Source organism: Mytilus trossulus, chromosome 8 (assembly GCF_036588685.1).
Source record: "Mytilus trossulus isolate FHL-02 chromosome 8, PNRI_Mtr1.1.1.hap1, whole genome shotgun sequence".
Classification (NCBI taxonomy): domain Eukaryota; kingdom Metazoa; phylum Mollusca; class Bivalvia; order Mytilida; family Mytilidae; genus Mytilus; species Mytilus trossulus.
Window position 1 is genome coordinate 30,903,512 of NC_086380.1, and position 23,313 is coordinate 30,926,824.

Below are 23,313 nucleotides of genomic sequence, written 5' to 3' on the forward strand. Positions count from 1 at the left end.
TTTATTTTACAAAAATGTTTTATGACGTCAAAATTGTACAAGAACTGTGTGATATCTTGTAATGGCGGACAAATAGCAATAAGGTGTATTCGAATGTGAATGCAGTTGATTTTGCCCGGATTCCAGTAATAACATTTTTGGTTAAGCATGCACACTTAAAATTTAGACATGTGAGAACAAAACCAATCTATATAAAAAAAGATGTGGTATAATTGCCAATGAGACAACTTCAATGTATCCAAAAGAGACCAAAACAGCACATACATAAACAGCTATAGGTCACCATACAGCCTTTAACAAAGAGCAAAGCCCATACCGCATATATCATGTATATACTAGTCAGCAATGAAAGGCCCAGATTTGACAATGTACATGATGTACGTATACATATACAACAATTCAAACAAGAAAACAAAAGGCCTTATTTTTTATATAGAAAAATTAATGAAAAACAAATATGTAACACATAAACAAATGACAACCACTGAATTACAGGCTCCTGACTTAGGACAGACACATACATAAATAATATGGCGAGGTTAAACAAGTTAGCAAGATCTAAACCGTATAAATTATTTTAAAAAATGAATCATTTCACAAAACTACCTGTCTTACGTATACCGATGGTCTGGATTGAGGGTCCTTCATTTCATTCCTATCGTATTCTTCATACCATTTATCTCTATTTATTTTTTTCCCATTTTTCTATACTTCTTATAATTTAACAACCCGATTTTTCTTCATTGTTACATGTATGTCTATTTTCTTTATTTACAAATGTATTGTGAACATTACATGCTTTATTCTCTATTCTTTAAAAATTTCCCTTACCCCCAATATAATAATCATGATAATATATTTGATCCTACAGAATCTTCATGAGAGAAAAACAAAACTTTTACTACCTAAACAGGAAAAGTGGTCTTGTCATAAAGTGATATTTTTCTAAGTTTAAAAGTTTGTTAGGTCTCTACACAGTTATTTCGAAGTGCATTTATTTAATATATTAAAGACATTAAATGCAAACCTTTAAAAAATTACACCTGCGCTAATTGGGTGTCATATTCTCTTGATGGCTTAAGACATTTTTTAACGTTTTTTAGCTTGTCCATTCATGACCAAAAGTTACAGTATAATTTCAACTCTTTAAGTACTTCCTCTTTAAGGCATATTTATTAAAGGTGTATGAAAAAAATATGTCAAGATACATGTATGTACATTTTTGTAATCAAATTTATAAAAATGATTATATAATTGATTTTCATGTGGAATGCATGGTAATGTTCACACTTAAGAGTCTTTTTTTGTAAATAAAGATAAAATCAAAGGATGTTCCTAAAATGTATCTAATAGGATAGTAGAAACTAACTGATCTTAACCAACTTTGTGTGACCAGAGATTACTAAATTAAAAGCCTACGGACCAAGTTTCATGGCAATTATAAGATATATATATTATAGACAAAATGTTTTTAAAGACTAATTTGATGTACATGTATCAGATATGTAGATTGTTTAATAATTATTCAAAAGTCAAATTATACAAATCGGAAAATGTATAAGTATGTGCCTTTTAGCATGTTTTGTAGGTTTTTGAATGAAAAAAAGGGGGGGGGCTTGTATGAAGAGGTGATATTTTCCTGCAATTTAAAACCTCATGAATGTTTTTGTTGTATAAAAAATCCTAGTGGCGGATCCAGATAGTGGGGGCTCACTGACTGTCTAAAAGGGGACCCGGCTCAAGTCCCGCTCCAGTGATTCCCTATATTGTTAACCAAATTTTTCCCAGGGCTGCCTCTGAATCCTCCTATATGTTTAAAATGAACATTGTACTTTAAATAAAATGGAAATTACAAATAGCATAGTATATTACAATGTACATGTAATAATTTAATAGTACGTTATGTATTAAAAAGTCTTAGGCCAAAAACACTTGAAATAATTCAGGGTCAATTTAGGTCCCTAGCACATACATTACATTTAAACATGTTAAAAATCCATACTATAGCTGAAATTATTAAAATTTGCTTTTTTGGGGAGCTGATTTCTATTGCAAGTTATTTAAGTCTCAAGAGGCATACGTGTATATGAACCACTTACTAAACTACAGTAGAAAAGAAAAATAACATGTGGAATACAGCAGTTACAAAAAATATTGTAAAATGCGAATATACTGAAATCTTGAATTTTATGACAGACTTTATGTACATACAAACCTCATCACATTTTTCTTGTTCCACAAAGTTTGTAAGACAAGGGTCAAGACTATTCATACAACTCATTCTGCAAATTTATCTGTGATAATCTACTTTTTGCTACATGTAGATTTAGAGTTTAAAAATGAATAATATACATATTGATAAAACCCCTATAATAAATAACAGTAACAGTTGTACCAAGTTACACCACTGTCCCAGGTTAAGGGGAAGGGTTGTCACCTTCAAACGTTAACCTCACAACATTATGTATGTGCCTGTCCCAAGTCATGAACCTGTAATTCAGACAGTGATTGTCTTTTTTTGTGTCACATATATTTTTTAGTTCATCATGTTGTACATTAATATGCCTTCAGTTTTCTCATTTGAATTGTTTTTCATTAGTCATTGAAGGGCCTTTTACATCTCACTATGCGATAACGGCTTTTGACCTGTAGCTGTTAACTTCTGTGTCATGTGGTCTATTGCGGAGAGTTGCCTCATTAACAATCCATTATCATACCACATCTTCCTTTTGTATTGAAACACAAATATTGACACATAAAAACCTTTTAGATAGAAAGTCAGAATGAGACTAATGGATAAAAACTATGCTGACCGTCAGCTCACACTTTTCATATGTTGTCACAAATATGGTTTTTAAAAGCACAATAATAACCAGATGCTCCGCATGAGGCAGCTTTATACAACCGCATAGGTCAACCCCCTCTTTGAACAATGAACAACTTCTGTCATTTATTTTGCTAAAAAAAATCTCTTGGGTGGCCTATGACCCGCAAATTTTATTTCAATTTTATAAAATAGAGACATCAAGCTCTACAGTATGAAATTATAAGCAAGTTCTGTCATTTATTTTGCTCTGAAAATTCAATCAAAGAGATTTTATGTCTGTTTTTCCTATATTTAGCCTATTTGCACTCATTTTCAGAGGTCAAAAAATCTCTTGGATGGCCGGTGACCCCCAAATTTTATTTCAATTTTATAAAATAGAGACATCAAGCTATAGGTATGAAAAAATGAGCCACTTCTGTCATTTATTTTGCTCTGAAAATTCAATCAAAGAGATTTTATGTCTGTTTTTCCTATATTTAGCCTATTTGCACTCATTTTCAGAGGTCAAAAAATCTCTTGGATGGCCGGTGACCCCCAAATTTTATTTCAATTTTTTAAAATAGAGTCATCAAGCTATACAGTATGAAAAAATGAGCCACTTCTGTCATTTATTTTGCTCTGAAAATTCAATCAAAGAGTTTTTATGTCTGTTTTTCCTATATTTAGCCTATTTGCACTCATTTTCAGAGGTCAAACAATCTGTTGGATGGCTGGTGACCCCCAAATTTTATTTCAATTTTATAAAATAGAGACATCAAGCTATACAGTATGAAAAAATGAGCCACTTCTGTCATTTATTTTGCTCTGAAAATTCAATCAAGCAGATTTTAGGTCTGTTTTTCCTATATTTAGCCTATTTGCACTCATTTTCAGAGGTCAAAAAATCTCTTGGATGGCCGGTGACCCCCAAATTTTATTTCAATTTTGTAAATAAGAAACATCAAGCTATACAGTATGAAAAAATGAGCCACTTCTGTTGTTTATTTCGCTCTGAAAATTCAATCAAAGAGATTTTAGGTCTGTTTTTCCTATATTTAGCTTATTTGCACTCATTTTAAGAGGTCAAAAAATCTCTTGGATGGCCGGTGACCCCCAAATTTTATTTTAATTTTGTAAAAAAGAGACATCAAGCTTTACAGTATCAAAAAATGAGCAACCTCTGTCGTTTATTTTGCTTTGAAAATTCAATCAAAGTGTATTTGTGTCCATTTAGCCTATAATTCCCTATAACCTATTTGCACTCATTTTCAGAGGTCAAAATATCTCTTAGATGGCCGGTGACCCCCATTTTTTTTTGCAATTTTTCATTTACAATACTTCAAAGATAAATTTCACAAAGTATAAGAAAATTCTGTCGATTTTTTTCTATACCCCTGAACTACCGTAAAGTATTATACGAAATGTTCCAAACAAATTCAAGTCTTGGATTAGCATACAGCTTGGAAAAGACGTTACTGAGTTGTGAAAATTGTGTCTGATACGTTTGGCAATTTGAACAATAAAATATGGTAAAACTATACAACAGGACGTTTAAATACGCACCTACATTTACTTATTGAAAGGCAAGTAAAGTAAATGTAAAGTAAATATAAAGTAAATTTCACACATTATTTAAGTCTCTAATAATCAATGCATATACTTTTCTTAAAAATTGATATGTTGTTGATACCTTATTTTCAATATCAATAATACGTCAACGATTTTGTTCATACGTGTTCTGCAGACAAACTGATTTTCGCGATGTTTCTTTTTACAAATCTTACAATAATTAAAAATATTAGTTTGGAGATGAACAACATTTCAACAGAAACCAAAGAAAAGTAACGAGATAGAAACGACCTCCTAATGTTCGTTTTAATGGAATTAAATAACAGCATTGAACTAAAAATAGACAACACTTTGAAATTGTGATTCGACAAAAAAAAAACGAATGCAAATATTCAGATCAAGATCATTCAATCTGCGTTCTAACAAAATAAACACTCGTGTTTTTATCCTAAATAATAGTAATAAAAAATACAAAGAAAAAGCAATGGTCATAATATTTACAATTGTGTCCAATTCAATCGTTTTGTGATAACTATATTTGTACATGAAACGATGAGTTGTCGTATGATAGCAAAATGAGAACCCTATCTTACTGAGCCCAAATGATATGGATTGAATTCGAAACAATGATAGGTTATCGTACAACTTTAAACAATGAACAAACGCTATGAACTTTAGCCAACTAATTTAATTTTTATGAAAGCAGTAAAATGATGAATGCAGAAAAATAAAATGATTAATATTTGCATGCAGCTTATCTATTCCATATAATACTTTCATAAATTATTTCAATAGTTAAACTTTTGGACAAATTGTCAACTCTAAAATTTCAGCATCAGTAAAGACACAATACGGTATACAATTTTAATGCAAATGAAAGTAGACTTCTAGAAAACTATAAAATGAAAATAAATGTTCTAATTTTATTTTTAAAAAATGGTGCAAAAAGATAAAAGTATACAAAATGGGTGTGTCACGATGACGGAAGTTTTTTACGACCTTGACTGGCTATACGTCCCTCACAAGGTCGGTACTGTGTCACACTTTTCGTGCACTTCTTTCTATCTAAAACATCTAACCTTACGGTATTATTTTTTCTCTATTTGTTGAAGGCTGTAAGGTGACCTACAACTGCTTATATCTAATTAATATGAAGAAGGTGAATCCAAAAAAGCGCTTTGAACGCATACAATTCAAAAAGTGTTGTTTTTATTTTATATAGCATGGATCGACAACGGTAATACTAGTCCACGAGGATAATATTCAGTACATTGGTACTAACTTGATATACAAAAAACACCAAATTCATAATTGTCCGTTTCAACTTCTTCAGGAAAAGTTAACGTTAGATGAAAGCGGCTATTATTTATAGTTCAACACTTGTATTATATAACTTTCCACTTAGAATGGTTCGTGCACATCCTTTGCCTTCAAATATTCGGCTGTGAGCGTTCCTGGTGAAGAGCAAGCCAGAAAAGTGTTTCGAGCGCATGATAGCCTTGTTTTCATTTAGAAATTGGCGGATAGTTGTCTCATTTGCTATTATGACTCCTTTTCTGATTTCATATTGTATTGTGTTAAGCAATAAACAATATTTTATTTTTATGACAGCAACTAACACACAACCACCTAATTTTAGACAACAGTCTAAAAATTTTGGTGGACAATTGACTTATATGTATTATAATGTGTTGATGTTGGGTTAATGTAAACCTTTATTCGCAATGTATTAACTGAAATATCACATACTTCATTTTGTCCATAAAAAAAATATTTTATTTATATTTTCTGCTAGTTGACAATGTTTGTTACATTGTATTATTATCTGCAATTGTACCGGCTGTTTTTAAAAATGATATCACGATATGAAGATTCGGTTTAATTGCCAATGAGACAAATATTTACAACAGACCAAAAGACGAAGATGATTTCCAAATACCGATCAGTGTGACAATAAACAATAATCAACGAATGAACTATGAATATGTTTTTATCTTATATTAGTATTTTATTAAATGCCTATAAACATGATAAATACTTAAACATTACATACAAATTAATTTCAGTATAGAATAATGCGTAACAGGGTTAATTTAATTATGCAAACAAAACTACAGATTGCACTATCACATACTTTAAACACATGATTTAGTATGAACATATAAATAACAGTTAGTCATATTAAAATTAGAATCATTACTTGGTATTTGATAAACTTACTACTATACACCCAACAAAAACACACGACCTTAAAAATAGCTGATATTGTATGTAAACATATGAAAAATAATTTGATATAGTTTAATTTTTACAATGATACTATAGTGTTATTAACATGGCAAAGTAATTGTCTACCAACTAGCGATTAATTTTACAATATAAAACATTTCGCACATTTCTTAAATATAGTTTTTTCAAAGTTGATTTCAGTAATTTATTTGTTTGCTTCAAACAATGAATACGTTGTTATTCTAGACACATTACCACTGCGACCTTTACTATAATTTAAATCTCTGTTCCGTGTTTAGATTGACATTCCTCCGTCATACTTTATTTCAAGTTTCGGGTTAGTAAATACTTCATATTTTATTCACTTTTGAGTGAGTCAGCCGCCAAGCAACTGTTAATCCCAGTTTATAAATTACCTGAATTTTTTTCACTTGTTTAAAAGAGGGGCGAAAGATACATGAGGGATAGTCAAACTCATACATTGAAAATAAACTGACAACGCCATGGCTGAAAAATAAAAAGACAAACAGACAAATAAGGGTTGAGATCTCATAAACATATTGAACCCCGCCGCATGTTTGCGCCTGTCCCAAGTCAGGAGCCTTTGGTCTTTGTTAGTCTTGTATTATTTTAATTTTAGTTTCTTGTGTACAATTTGGAAATTAGTATGGCGTTCATTTTCACTGAACTAGTATATATTTGTTTAGGGGCCAGCTGAAGGACGCCTCCGGGTGCAGGAATTTGTCGTTACATTGAAGACCTGTTGGTGACCTTCTGCTGTTGTTTTTTTCTATGGTCAGGTTGTTGTCTCTTTGATACATTCCCCATTTCCATTCTCAATTTTAAATAATAGTACACAAGACACAACATAGAAAACTAAAGGCTAGCAACACGAACGCCACCAAAAACTTAGGGAGATCCCAGGTGCGCCGGAAGGGTAAGCAGTGATAATACATGAGGAGTTTATAATTGAGGATGTTTACAGTAACCAGTAAGTTATAAAAGTCTGTTAGATAACACAAGCGCATTGATGAATATATTTTATTTTTATTGACATTTTAACTCTATATAACCATGATAGCTGTTTTAAGACTGTGAACAATATTTGTTTAGTTTGTATAACCCAGATTTGTTTTCTCTTAATCGATTTATGTCATTGGAACTCCTGTATACTACCGTTACTTTTATTTAAATGCATAGTTTTTGGTAAGATCTCTGTTATTTTATACGAAAAACAAGATTCATTTGTGTTTGTTAGAAACATTAAAGAGCACTGCGTTGTTATACAGTACACAATCATCTATATATTCGTAATACCTTTGCTAATCTTTACGACATTTAAGAGATCTGGGTTGGTATATTCCTAAGACACTGAATAGAACCCTGGAGGAACCAACAGCTCAGTTTGTCCTATCCCTGAAAGGGTCATATAGTGACATAGCATGTAGGAACGCAAAGTTCGAGCGAGAATGGGAAGTCCTTGAAAGGAATTTGGAGTATTTATGGAGGTTTGATCAATATTCTTAATCGTTTAAGGTGGTATAGGAGTCTAAAATAAAAATGATAGAATTTGTTCATACTTTGCCAAAATGTAGTATCTATTGATACATGTTAAAAAATATTATTAAAATGATAGGTCACCGTGCATTTTTTCAAGCTACGGGTCGTGACAAAATGACAAATTTTGTATGGATTATACAGGAAAAAACACTATTTTGTGAATAGAAACTAAACGAAATGATAGAATTGTAAAATAAATTAGGAAAATATAGCTTTCAAACAATGCTTTGATAATATCAAAAGAAAAGATAGGGTCACCGTGCGTTTTTTCCGGCTAAAATACAAAGTAGAAAAATTCCATGAACAATCCAACAGAAAATGCACTGTTTTAGAGTTACCTCCCCTTAAAATGACAATTTCAAAATATTTAAAAACAACCAAAAATAATCTACACTTGTACATATATTTATATTTATAAGTTATATTCTTATACATTGGATCTTTTAAATGTAAAAACACATGAAATATCAGCATTCTTGCATCAAATTTTGCTAATTTGATAGAAAATATGGACCTAAGATTCTCTGTTTTTTACAATCCAAGATGGCGAAAGACACCCATACCACCTTAATCGTTTGGTTTTCTTATTACATCATCTAAACCAATCCAAACACGGAGAAGAATTTTAGATCCAGATGGAACAAAACGATGACGAATAAAGAACTCTCCATACAAAAGAAAAATTGACAAGAAACCAACAAACAATTTTCTAGGAGTAATGAGTAATATGTTTTTGAGCAATTTGCAGAAAATTTAAATATTTACCCATTTTATTCCTTGCACAGTACCTGGAGACATGTGTTCTGGAATACTCGGCAAATATACAACGCGTTTAAATGAGCACATACTAATACGATGCAATAATGTTTACCCGAAAACAGATTAAAATCTGTCTTTGAGATTGATGACCAAACGTGACAATCTTTATTGTATCAATCCCCAAAAATTGCATTTGAAATGGAGTTGCCGTAAAAATCCTACAAAACCATGAAGAATCTGAAATACTTGAAACCTATCTTTTAAATTTGACGATGAAGACTTACCGAGTTCAGAAGAATGGTTATACGTTTCAGAAATCGTTCTTCAAAAATGAAAAATTGAAAGATTTTTGAGGTATTCGGATAGGGGACAGTTTTCTGGATACAAGTCTTACAACAGTGATGAAGATGTTGACGTTTAGGAGAGACAACCAGATTGTTTAAAAGATTTTTATATTTGCAACCTACAAGAAAAATACATTATTTATCTCAAAAAGAAGTTATTACGTTCTTCTATTTATCTAAACCATACTATTATTGAATATGGACCAATCAATTTATCTCTTTACGATGTAATCACTAACACTTATTTTAAACAGTCATGCTAGAAGTGCTTTAACCATTTTTTCTCACTTCAGTAGGATACAGACTTATCCGATTGTCCTCGAAATTTAAGCAAATTGTTTTTTTTTGTGTTTGTTTTATGAAATCCACATTATGTAGCCCTATCACGATATCATTGATATGTTAATTTTAGTTTATGATTACAGCACTTTTTTGCTTTGTATAGCAATCCTTTTACCATATCCTTGTTTTAATTGGAAAATGAAAGTATATTTTTTCAAAGCAATATCTATGATATAAATATTGCAAAATACATTATGAAATCAAATAATAATATTTTATCATATGATATTGACATAACATTATCTTGCATATTTACTGGTCTATTTTCATTTTCGTTTGGGAGTAAGCTACTCTGAGATTGTGATACAATTGGAAAAAAATGTGTGTTTATTTTTTCAACTTATTATATGGACAATTATCAACACAAATGTTTATGGGTGACACATAATGTGGATGAATTTCTTCATGATTATTTTGTCACCAATCTTATCACAAAGAAGTATAAATTAAACCAGGCAAATATATTTAGATAACAGATAGTAATGTGAAGTTTAATCCCTGTAGTTATCGTGTTCATTTTTTAAAGTAAAAAAAACAACAGTTTGATTTAAGGTAAAACAATAAAAAAAAAAAGCGAATTTGGCAAAACGCGCCCTAGGGAAAACACCAAGTCACAGGTATGCAGAAATGTGGATAAGTTAAACAGGTTTGTGATGGCTCTCCTAAAAATTGAGACAGTTGTGTGACACCACAATCAGGGAACACATTTTAGACAATAGTAAGAAAAGATGCCACTTATTAAATCGGGACAAAGCACACAAAACAACTAAAAATTAAAAAAAACATAGAAACAACATAAGAGTATTCGCAGTTACAGAAAACACGTTCAAATCAAATAGCAACTGATCAATAACTCCTGATTGTCAAGTCTAAAATATCATTCTGTACACATCCATTGGATTTGGTAAAAACGAGTCATTAACATTCTAAGAAAAACATGACCAGGTGCAATGTATCAACTGCATGTAGGAACGTAAGAGTTCATGTTTGGTAATATTTTGATTCAGATATGAGCAATTAAAAAAAAAAAAATAATATGTGCTACTATTTGAAATTATTTACCTATAAGATAACAGGTATTTTAAATATTGACAAGTTAACATTGGTGCTATCTAAATTTCAATGTTCTAATAACAAAATCACCGTTCACACTAGTATATGCTATTTAATTTGTGTTAAATGAAAATATCAATTCATAAATCTGACGTACACATACCATATTGCCTATAAGGAGGTCAATAACAGAGATGAGCTCCTTTCACTGGCCTTGCACTTTCAGAGTCATGATTAAGGACGACGTAAATCAAACAACAATAAAAAAATCAATAAAATCAATTTACAAGATAAGATGTATATAGTTTGTAACGATTCAATGTAGATAAACAATCAATGTAATGAAGCGATAATTCAATAGCATACATGTATAAGATCCTTTCAACAAAAATTTATATACCGCCCCTAACTAGCATGCCTATATTCAGCATATCACTGACGGAGTGGATTTTGTGATAGCAAGTGAACTGTCTTCCTAAAGTATTGGTCAACAGTTCTATCTTAGACGCACAACATTATGCTATGAACGGTGGTATATTTAGGTGCAACAGACATACATGTATGTCTAAATATTATTATACTATGTTGTGAGGAAACTTTTAAAAGTTAACATTAGTTATATTATATTATATTTTGTTTTCTTTTCATTAAATTATTAATGCGTATATTTTAACTTATTTGAACAGTCACATGTTGAACTATACTTTCGAAGGTATAAAGAAACCGGCGAAAGTAATTTTTTTTTAGTGCATAACGATTATTCCTTGAATATCCAAAAAAAAACGATACACTTTTGACGTCATGTAATGAATTTCATGATATTGTTAAAGTTTTTAATTTTTTTTTATCTATGCTGAATATTTGAAGAAAAGAATTCTTCAAATACTTATAAGATGTAATTAAAAAAGAAACTAGAGGCTCTAAAGAGCCTGTGTCGCTCACCTTGGTCTATGTGCATATTAAACAAAGGACACAAATGGATTCATGACAAAATTGTATTTTGGTGATGGTGATGTGTTTGAAGTTCTTACTTTACTGAACGATTTTGCTTCTTACAATTATATCTATCATGAACTTTGCCCATTAGTAACAGAGAACTATATTTGGTAAAAATTTACATAAATTTACCAAATTAATGAAAATTGTTAAAAATTGACTATAAATGCAATAACTCCTTAAGGGGTCAATTGACCATTTAGGTCATGTTGACTTATTTGTAGATCTTACTTTGCTGAACATTATTGCTGTTTACAGTTTATCGCTATCTATAATAGTATTCAAGATAACCAAAAACGGCAAAATTTCTTTAAAAATTACCAATTGGAGGGCAGCAACCCAACAACCAGTTGTCCAATTCATCTGAAAAATTCAGGGCAGATAGTTCTTGACCTGATAAACATTTTTATCCCATGTCAGATTTCCTCAAAATGCTTTGGTTTTTGAGTTATAAGCCAAAAACTGCATTTTACCCCTATGTTCTATTTTTAGCGGTGGCAGCTATCTTGGTTGGTTGACCAGGTCACGCCACACATTTTCTAAACTAGATACCCCAAAGATGATTGTGGCCAAGTTTGGATTAATTTGGCCAAGTGGTTTCAGAGGAGAAGATTTTTGTAAAAGATTACTTTAATTAACGAAAAATGGTTAAAAATTGACTATAAAGGGCAATAACTCCTAAACGGGTCAACTGACCATTTTGGTCATGTTGACTTATTTGTAGATCTTACTTTGCTGAACATTATTGCTGTTTACAGTTTATCTCTAACTATAATAATATTCAAGATAATAACCAAAAACAGCAAAATTTCTTCAAAATTACCAATTCAGGGGCAGCAACCCAACAACCGATTGACCGATTCATCTGAAAATGTCAGGGCAGATAGATCTTGACCTGATAAACATTTTTACCCCATGTCAGATTTGCTCTAAATGCTTTGGTTTTTGAGTTATAAGCCAAAAAATGCATTTTACCCCTATGTTCTATTTTTAGCCGTGGCGGCCATCTTGGTTGGTTGACCGGGTCACGCCACACATTTTTTAAACTAGATACCCCAATGATGATTGCGGCCAAGTTTGGTTTGATTTGGCCCAGTAGTTTCAGAGGAGAAGGTTTTTGTAAAAGTTAACGACGACGGACGACGACGGACGACGACGGACGACGACGGACGACGGACGCCAAGTGATGAGAAAAGCTCACTTGGCCCTTCGGGCCAGGTGAGCTAAAAAAGGAAATGAAATGACAACTAATATGTTGTTAGTGTCTGGAAGCCAATAACATGATATCTTTAAAATTCTACCAAAATCAAATAATAATTTTGATACAAATATAGTCGGAAATGAAAAATATAACAATTATAGACTATGAGGTCAATACAGGATATATCGACCCAAAGAAGAACATTGACCTTGTACGTCGTCCACAGTCAATATACTCCTTCAGGTCAATATATTCTCTTATACTAAAGAAATTTATCCCTTTCCGAACCCAATGTATTAAAAAAATTAATCAACGTGTGGTAGCCGATGATCTCAAAAGATCATTAAATAATAATAAATGTAATAACCTTTAACTTACTGGATTAATCAAAATATGCTTAAAGGTGTAAATAAAATTGACAACTTCGTGGAATGTGAAAGGCATTCGAATGGATTTTCTGTTTAACAAAAAAAGTAAACTATTTTTTAAATCATTAGAGAAACAGATTCTTACATAGCATGCATAGTTACTCGTGGATTATCGGAATTATCTAATTATAAATTTTAAAGTCCTCGCCGATTGATAATTCAACTATCTCGATAAATCAGATATTCCACTGGTATCAATGTAAGAAACTATATGTATCGACCTCACACAAAGGCTTTAATTGTATAATAGAACTCAGACTTATAATTATAATTGAATAGTTATACAAGGACTTGAAATGAGTAATTGTTACGTAAACGAGGTTCTTTTTTAACCAAGATTATATCTTCTGTCATCCTTTCTGTTACAAAACTGAATGGTGTAAACACATGAATGCTGTATCCATCCACTATTTTGCTGAAATAAAGAATGATAACATCAATGGGGACAGAACAATAGTGTGGCTGTCCGCAATATTAATATAAAGAAAACGACAAGCCATCCAATTAGTTACAACCAAACTTCAGTTCAGATTTTAAAGATTGAATTGGATTACAAAAAAGAGCCTTAATTCACAATTTTGAAAAACACACTTTGTGCACACTTTTTCAATCATATTCTAAAAGAGAGAAATGTAACAGTTTCAAAACCCAAATTATATTAAAAAAAGGGACATGCAAACAGAACGAATGGAAAACATCTAGAACATTAATTATATAGTTTTGATGCGGAACAGACCTTTTATAAGAAGAATAGTGAAGAAATGAAAACTGCACCAACAAACAATTTTGCTATATCTCATTTAAATCGAGTCATTGAGTTCCAAAACTTGAGACGATCTTGAAGCGGTTCATTAAATAGCTACAATATTAACAAAACCTATAGAACAAAATCACACACTGAGTATAAAAAGGAATGCAGCAAATTAATGATGTACCACTTAAACTTTGTTATATTCAAGTATTATCATCCTGTTTTTACATAAATTTACTATTTCGGCTACGCCTTTAAATAACGATTGTTGGTTATGTTTCAGTGAACTGAATGACAACATTATAAATAATGGTTGAATTAAAAATAAACAGGCAGCCTTCATCAAAATATGGTTGTTATAAAAATCAGATTTTAGATTTAAAATAGAAGTCGTTGAATCTTTATATTTTTACCTTGACATGTAGCCTCGCTTTCATCCGACCCATCGTTACATGCAATGTGATTATTACATAATTCAGTCTTCATTATGCATTGGCGACCATCAGCACATTTGACATACATGTATTGCGCAGGACACTGATAATCTGGAAAAATAAATCATTCTATTACGAGACTTGTATATTGCTTATGGCTAGCTTATCATTATTTTCCATATTTCATGTGAACCTATACATACGGATATATTTTCCAATTAAATCGAAATAGTTTTATAAAAAGACTATTGTTATGTTCTGTTTTTTGTGTAAAACATTATTCATACTTTTCTAAAAAATAAAGCAACATTTTTAAAATAGTTTATTCACCAGGTATAATCAAAATTAGTCATTTATGAGTTATACTTGTCCAAAAAATGACAAACAAGGCGATTGTTTAGGTGTAGTATCAGTTTCGTTATTCCCCAATTCTTTATTGTAAAATTTGCACTATTCCAAAAAAAAATTACGGAACTTTTCTTTGCAACAAATGAAGAAATACTTATCAATTGTAAAGTTTGATTCTGTCAAGTACCAGGAAAAAAACCCCATTTCTGTGCTTATGAGATATTGATCATTACAGTAAGGTAACCATTAAAATCTCCTTCTTTCAACAATGTGATCATGCTGTAGTTACATATACAATGTAACCTCAAGTTTTCAAAATTTTCTTGAGAAGAACCAAATTAACCAAAAATGTGTGCATCAAGACACCTAAGATATATGTTTATGACTCATTTTTTTAAAGCAATAAAGTGAATAATAATTTGCTAAAACTGACAAATTCAAGGAAATATATTTTTATCCATTTTTTGCATGCAACCATTGTGACATAATATGATTTGGTAGTATTTCACCTTGAATAATATATTTGCTAAATCATGTGAATTAATTATTTAAACAGTCGAATCGACTAATTACACAAGGAGTCTATGCATAGATATTATGTTTTGCCGCACCTGTACAAAAATCTTCTCGTTCATCTGATCCGTCTCGACACTGACTGTATCCATCGCAAAGCTGATACTCATATATGCATTTAGTATTGTAATCACAGTGCACTTGGTTTAATGTACTACGTATTCCACATGAGGTACCTGAAAACAGATTCCTAAAAATCAAACACGTTGAAAAAATTGATTTAACCTACCCTTCAGTATTCAAGTAATGATCTTCTAAAAAAAAAGAAGATGTCTACATATGGGAGCACTGATCCCCTTGACCACATTTACTTGGGTGTATTTAATTTTCTGCCAATTGTGATAAAATATTTTCTTTGACCTTTGACACAGAATATAAAAATTTCAAAAAACTTGTACCATACACTTCATTTCAGTGGAAATACTGCAGTTTGACAAACACTTGTATTGATCATTGCGGGCCTTAATATTTCCCTTACAATAAAGCGTTTTAACACGTTCAGCTGATTTTACAGAGTTATCTCCCTATAATGTTATGGACCACCTTGTATCTTATAAATTTAGTTTAAACATATTGTATTTGCTAAATTAAAGCAAAATGGATTAGACACAAGTAAATCATACTTATGAAGTCTTCTCCATAATACAAGATAAATTTACAATAATATTATAATATAATGGACATGCATATAAAACAAACAGTTTATACAATATAATACTAGCTTTCATAGGTAAACAAAGAGGAGAGAAAGCAAAAAGAGAAAAAGAAAGTTTGAAAAATCGTATAATTCTGTGACAATGACTTGTGAATTGATGACAACGATGACGTTCCGTGTCAGTAATAATAACGCTCTATCAAGGTATAAGAAATCTTATAAGTAAATATAGTTAATTCCAGAAGATCCTTACTGAAATGCTGATGGTTAAGACAAACATAATTTTCAAACGTTTTTCACAGGTCTTTTTTTTGAGGTTTTAAAATCATTGATAAGTTTTTTCTTCTCAAAACTCATAAAAAGGTTATTTCGACATTTTGATCGCAACATTACAAAGTTCACCATATTTTTTTAAATTATGGCGATAGCGTAAGAAGCAACAAATAAAGGTGACAAACAAACCATGAAGATGTTGCATGATATTCAAAAAGAGCGAGAAAGGATACATTGACGCTGTAATCGTTCCATTCTATGCATTACAAGCCAGACGAATTTAGAATCAGTGAAAATGTTAATTTCAAGAATAGGCCACAATCGCTAAAATTACAGATTCAAACGTATAACATATCATATTACCAGCCAGTAAATTTAGAAACTGGTCTTTCGTATCAGTCAAACAATTTGGGATGGTGACCGTTAAAACCGTTGTTTTAGTCAGCTTTCTTGATTACTCTTTTTCAACAATTTTATTTGTAAAGAGAATTCCTCTGTTATTGACATTCTTATAGCATGAACATGCACGAACGTAACATATCAGCTCGAAAACTGAAAACTGAAATCACCAAGTTTGTTATAGATTCTACTTCTAAAGTTATCTCTATCTGTATAACAATCAAAATTAATATCATGATTCGAATCGGACTTTTTTCCTGTACTTAAGTCTAATAAAATTGACGGATTTAAGCATTAATCATTTGCATTAATCATTTGATTATTAAACTGTCGGTTATTTTTGATAGAACAATATCGAAATAACTGAAATTGGAAATATAATTTATTTTTTCCGTACAGATTTATTTTTGTTTAGATGCTGCTTCATATAAGTCCTTATTTAAGTCGATTGGTAGTTAAGCAAAACTTATACCGATTGAAGTTTTTTGCCTGGGATAAAGACATTTTATTATTTAGAATGATTTATACCTATTTATAATAATTACACACACTACCAATTTAATCACTTACCTATCTGAGCTTTGACTGTTCCTAAGAGAGAGACAATAACAGCTGCTTTGATAATGTTCATCTTATTCACCTTGCAAGTTGTAAGCTTATAAATAAAATAAATTAAAATTAATTTTATCTTGATACACGGAAACGTTAAATGTACACCTACCAAATTGCAATACAATATTCTTCTCATGACTATTCACCTATATTGATCGTAAATGTGTAGATAAAATCTATTAAAAACAAGTGATTTATTTTCCATCTTGGTGTTCATAAGGTACAAATGTATCGAACAATTATCTTGCATTGTAGCTTTGTCTGTAAAAAATGTGTAAACAATTCGAAAATTGCAAAAAAAAACGACAAGAAGAAAACCTAAAACCATCTCAAAAAAGTATTATTATACGAGCATGCACACATTTTTTAAAACAAACCTCAAAATATGAAGCAATCACAATGTTTGTTTAGTTTTTTCTTCTATATAATAAACTATTATTTTAAAACATTTGTGTTTATACGATCAAAAAAATAATTACAATCACAAGCTTATATAGTCAATATTCACAACGTAACATTGTGCTTTGAAATGTCAAGCAATTTTACATTTAAATGTCAATTATTTTCAATAAATGTAGACCATCGTATATTATTTTTAATGATGTAAATTTTTATTCCTCAACTAGAAGTGACAGGTTATAACCTTTTACATTTTGTTTTTGATGGTGGTAACGGCAACGAATCGCAAAGATGTCCTCAATAGAAAATAAAGGGGTAATATAAAAAAGAAGATGTGGTATTATTGCCAATTAGACAACTTTCCACAAAAGACAAAAATGACACCGACATTAGCAACTATAGGATGCCGTACGGCCTTCAACAATGAGAAAACCTCATATCGCATAGTCAGCTATAAAACTCCCCGATAAGACAATGTAAAACAATTCAAACAAGAGAAAAAAACGGCCTAATTCATGTTATTTATATAAAAAAATGAACGAAAAACAAATATATAACACATAAAAAAAACGACAACCACTGAATTACAGGCCCCTGACTTGGAACAGGCACATACATAAATCATGTATTGGGGTTAAACATGTTAGCGGGATCCCAACCCTCCCCTATCATGGGACAGTTGTATAAGAATACACTATAAGAAGGTAAGATTCCATAGAGACAACTCTTTACTAGATCCATACGACGTAAAATAAACCATTACATTTCAACGTTTTATTTCAACTCCGGCGTAAACTGTTTACTTGCGTACACCTCTTAAGCCTTTTTCATTCATTGATAATCATATACTTGTTCAATTATTGCTTATCCGTAAAAAATAATGTGACAAATGCCAAAAAAATGTATAATAGCTATAATCATAATTAATGGAAATTATATATAATGAAATTTAAATTGTCACTTGACACTATGAAAGTGATTGAACACTTAAAATGTCAAAGTTTCCTAAGTTAGGAGGCGTAGGACAACTGTTCAATGCATAATAAAACGGTTAATTCACTTAGTTTAGATAAATGATTCAAAAATATATTTAGAGCAGTAATTGTAAACAAAAGATAGGTAGTTGTCTTACATTCTTAATTTATCTTAATATAATTAGACAGCTTGCGTCTTCATCACCTTTTAAGTGATAATCACATTAGCTACATCCTTTGACAGGTATACTCTATATGTCTCACTCTGTTGAGGCATATTATATAACTAAAGCAACATGAACTTTTTCGAAAAGTTTGGAATTTTTTAGGGATTTTTTTTCTTCTGATAAACACATCATTGTAGTTTATTACAGAAAGGAGTTTTTTTTTAAAGAAAAACTATTGATATATAAAAAATACATTTTTGGTATTTGGATTAAATGTTACGGCTAGAACTTTAATTAACTTTATTACAAAAATTCAGTATATTTAGGAAATACATATTTTCAAAATACACAGGCATTGCAAGAAAGCGGGTATACACAGTGAATCATGTTCGGACTAGTTTGCAAGAACTTGTATTTGATTTAAACTCTTGAACGTCGGGTGTTTATTCATTTCTTCCATATGTCTAGCTATGTGAAATTGAAGATATGAAAAAAAATGTTTAACCCCGAAGCACTTTCACGCCTGTCCCAAGTCAGGAGCCTCTGACCTTCGTTAGTCTTGTATGATTTTAATTTTAGTTTTCTCGTGTATATTTCGGAGTTTATTATGACGCCCAATGTCAGTGAACTAGTATACATACTTGTTTAGGAGCCAGCTGATGAACGCATCCAGGGTGCAGAACTTTTTTGCTGCTTTGAAGACCAATTGGCGTTCTTCGGTTATCGTCTGCTCTATGGTCAGGTTGTTGTCTCTTAGACACATTCCCAATTTCAATTCTCGATTTTATATGAGGCATACATACGAACATAACATTCCAGCTCCTGACTTTTGTATTAACTTGAATCCATAATATGCTATCATTTGCTTCTATAGGTCAATTTCAAAATGGAATTGTCAGTAGCCAATTCCTTCCGATAACCCGTTCATGAATAATTCAAGAATAAGGATAAGTCTTATTTTAGAGAATTTTCCATTCTTATATAGCAACATTCGACTAACGTCTAAATAAGGACTTTACTTTTCCAGATGATACAATACGCCAGAGTGTTGATTCTTATCTAAATTTACCTCATATATTGACCTTTGAACATGTTGAAAGGGTCGATTGAAAACAAAAATATACTAAAAAGAGATTACTCCCTTGTTGTGAATTTCCCATTGTTTTTGATCAAAATCCAGTAGTATTTAGATACGAAGTATATATCACGCATTCAAGGGCTTGTATTTTATACAATCATTTCCGTTATAGATTGTCGCTGCTCATAATGGAGTTATTTACCTACAAGTATAACAGTCTCAAGTGGTAAAGCTGAAATTTAATCTCCGTAAAATTTACTGACACCTTCTCTAGCTGATGGTGGATATGTTCCTAATACATGTTTTTTTTAATAAAGAACGAGATGAACAGACAAGAGTAAACAAAACCAAAATAAAATAACACAACACAATACTGATAGAATTTAAACCGTGATGATAGCAGGTACTCCGAAAGATTAAGTTTTGCTTGCTTCACCATAGACATATATTGTTTTGGCCATTTATCACTGGTGGTAAGCGGATGGTCGTAACTAAAAGTTACGACCATCCGGAGATGGGAGACAACTCTAGGGATAAGTTTTTCTTTTCCGATTTTCGTGCACTAAAAGGTTCATTTGAACTAAACCGTTTGTCTCAAACATACTATTCGGCAGTCCGATGATATTAAAACCAAATTTGCTGCATTCCAATTTTCGTAAAATAGTCATTCAAAAATTCAAGCAGGATGGTCGTAACTTTAAATGTGTAATGGTCGTAACTTCAACTATAGTATTTTGGATGATGGTCGTAACCGACACAAGATGGTCGTAACTTTGAAAGATGACCGTAACTCGAGTATTTAGAGAAAAAAAATTATTAATGTATTTTCATTGAAAAGGTAATCGACTCATATGTAATATATGATTTGCTACAAACAATATTATTTGTTACTCTGGTAATGATATGCAGAAATTAAGCTTGAGAATTATTAAGCATACACATTTCTGATGGATTTCAAACGCTCATCATTTAGAAGCAACAGTGAAAACTAATCATCTCGCATTAAGCCAAAAAGTATGTCAGGGTTGAGAATTAATATATATTTTTTACTGTACGTTAAGGCATGAAATTATTAAATGCACGTGTAAGCCCTTATATTTGTTTTTATAGTTTTTTATTTACGACTTTTTTTTTTATCTGCAATCATGTCGGCAGAAGTAATTATTTAACGTACAATTCTGAACAATCATCTTTAAATCATTTTTGCAGTTCTTATAAGTCTTTTAGTCTTTGAGTCTTTGTTTACTCCTTGACTTTAAATTGTTATTCTCTTATAAACTATTGGCCTTCAAATATTCGTCTTTTGGTCGTTGATGAGGAAATAGAATCCACAAATAAACTTCTGAGTCAGGGTTGAGTTCAATATCGTAGCTGCTACGTAGTGCTACGTAAATTTTGACGATTGAACTTGTAGCTATAGACTATTTGTTACATAGATATTGATAGCAGCTACGTAGCCGCTACGAAATAGAACTCAACCCAGGATATTATTACGTGTTGTCGTTATTTCGTATCGATTACATAACGATTATATATTGCTGTATAGCATTGATATTAGTTCTAAGTATTGGTACGGAATGAAAACTGAATCCATGGTGTCGCAATGAACATTGTGTTAACCTCGAAAGTAGGAATATTGTTGATATATATTGTACACTGCTACATGCACTGAGTAGTCTAAAGAGTAAAATAAAATACTAGTTTGTAGCCAGGCTTAAGCTTGTAGCCAGGATAATGTTACAAGGACTTAGGTCAAACTAAATGTACTGCGGCCACTATTACATACAAATCCCGGTATGCAGGTTGAAAATCATGTGTAAGTTATATGTTTACATTATATGAATGGCTACAAGCTACTCATGGACTTCGTCATTGGACATTACTGTGCACCTGATTATCAGCTTGATTTCACCAAACAACAATATGACGTCTAAGCATCCAGGCTAAAAATAAAGCGCATGTTCTTTAACTCAGGTACGGACCTGCGAATTCGCGGGTATGCTCTAGTCTCGATAACGAACTTCATAACCTATCAATATTTTAAGCTTATTTTGACTCCTTATTAATGCTCTTTCGACTTAATGTATCATTCTTAAATTGAAGATTTAAAAAAAATCAACTAGTAGGTACATCCTCAAAAAGTTTATGTTTTTAATATATGCGAATTCCAAACGGGAAAAAATTCAGGATACTGTTATTTCATGTGATGTCCAATTTGTTAAAAATCCTTTTCTTAAACTCATTTATTTTGTAATTAAAACAATTATTTGATACATTTTGTGCTTTTTATTTCTAACTAAGAATTATCATAACCAGAGCTGTGTTTCTTGTTTTAAAATGAATTCTCCACTTTTGAGAAATTTACATTGTTAATGAATTTAACCGCTTATATTAATTCAACTATTTGCGTCTTTGTTAATTTTATACAATATTATATATTTTCAGAATATATGACTGTTCATTTTCTATTTTTTCTTCTTTACAGGTATCTCTCTCTCCATTTAGTTTTTATTATTTGGTGAAAACAACTTCACAAATATATAATATGATATATGATATATTCATATAACAAAATACACGTTTAGAATTCTTGACTGGTTCGGTTCAAGACATTTGAAAAATTTGGAATTCTAAATCGAAACTAATATTTGAAAACTTTTAAAATTTTTGAATTGATAAGTGTTACACGCATTGACATTGCTTTATTACTCATTGTATGTAAAAAATGAAAAAAAATCTTCAGAAATACATCATATAAAATACTAGTATGCATATAATAAAAGACAAATTTAAAACTCTTGACTTGCCTTATTAGGTCTAATTTAAAACAAAGTTACGACCATTACAAATTTACGTTACGACCATCCTCAATATTTTTGTTTTTTTAGTTACGACCATCATGCTTGAATTTTTGAATGATTATTTTACGAAAATTGGAATGTTTTAATGCACTTAATTTGGTTTTAATATCACCGGACTGCCGAATAGTATATACGAGACAAGTGGTTTGGTTCAAATGAACCTGTTAGTGCACGAAAATCGGAAAAGAAAAACTTATCCCTAGAGTTGTCTCCCATCTCCGGATGGTCGTAACTTTTAGTTACGACCATTCCCTTACCACCAGTGATTTATAAACAGTTGAATCATTGTAAATGGCTTGTGGGTGGAGAACGTAAAATGGTAACAAAATCATATGTAATACGATATTGTTCAGTATTTGTCAACCAACTCGTAATTGCTGTCATCAAATATATATCGATGACTCTAATCTATAACTGACATATTGTATTTTTTTGTCATAGTACATGTATGTGTCCTTTCAGTTTTGTACACAAGCCAAGCAGATGAGACATACAACGGGAC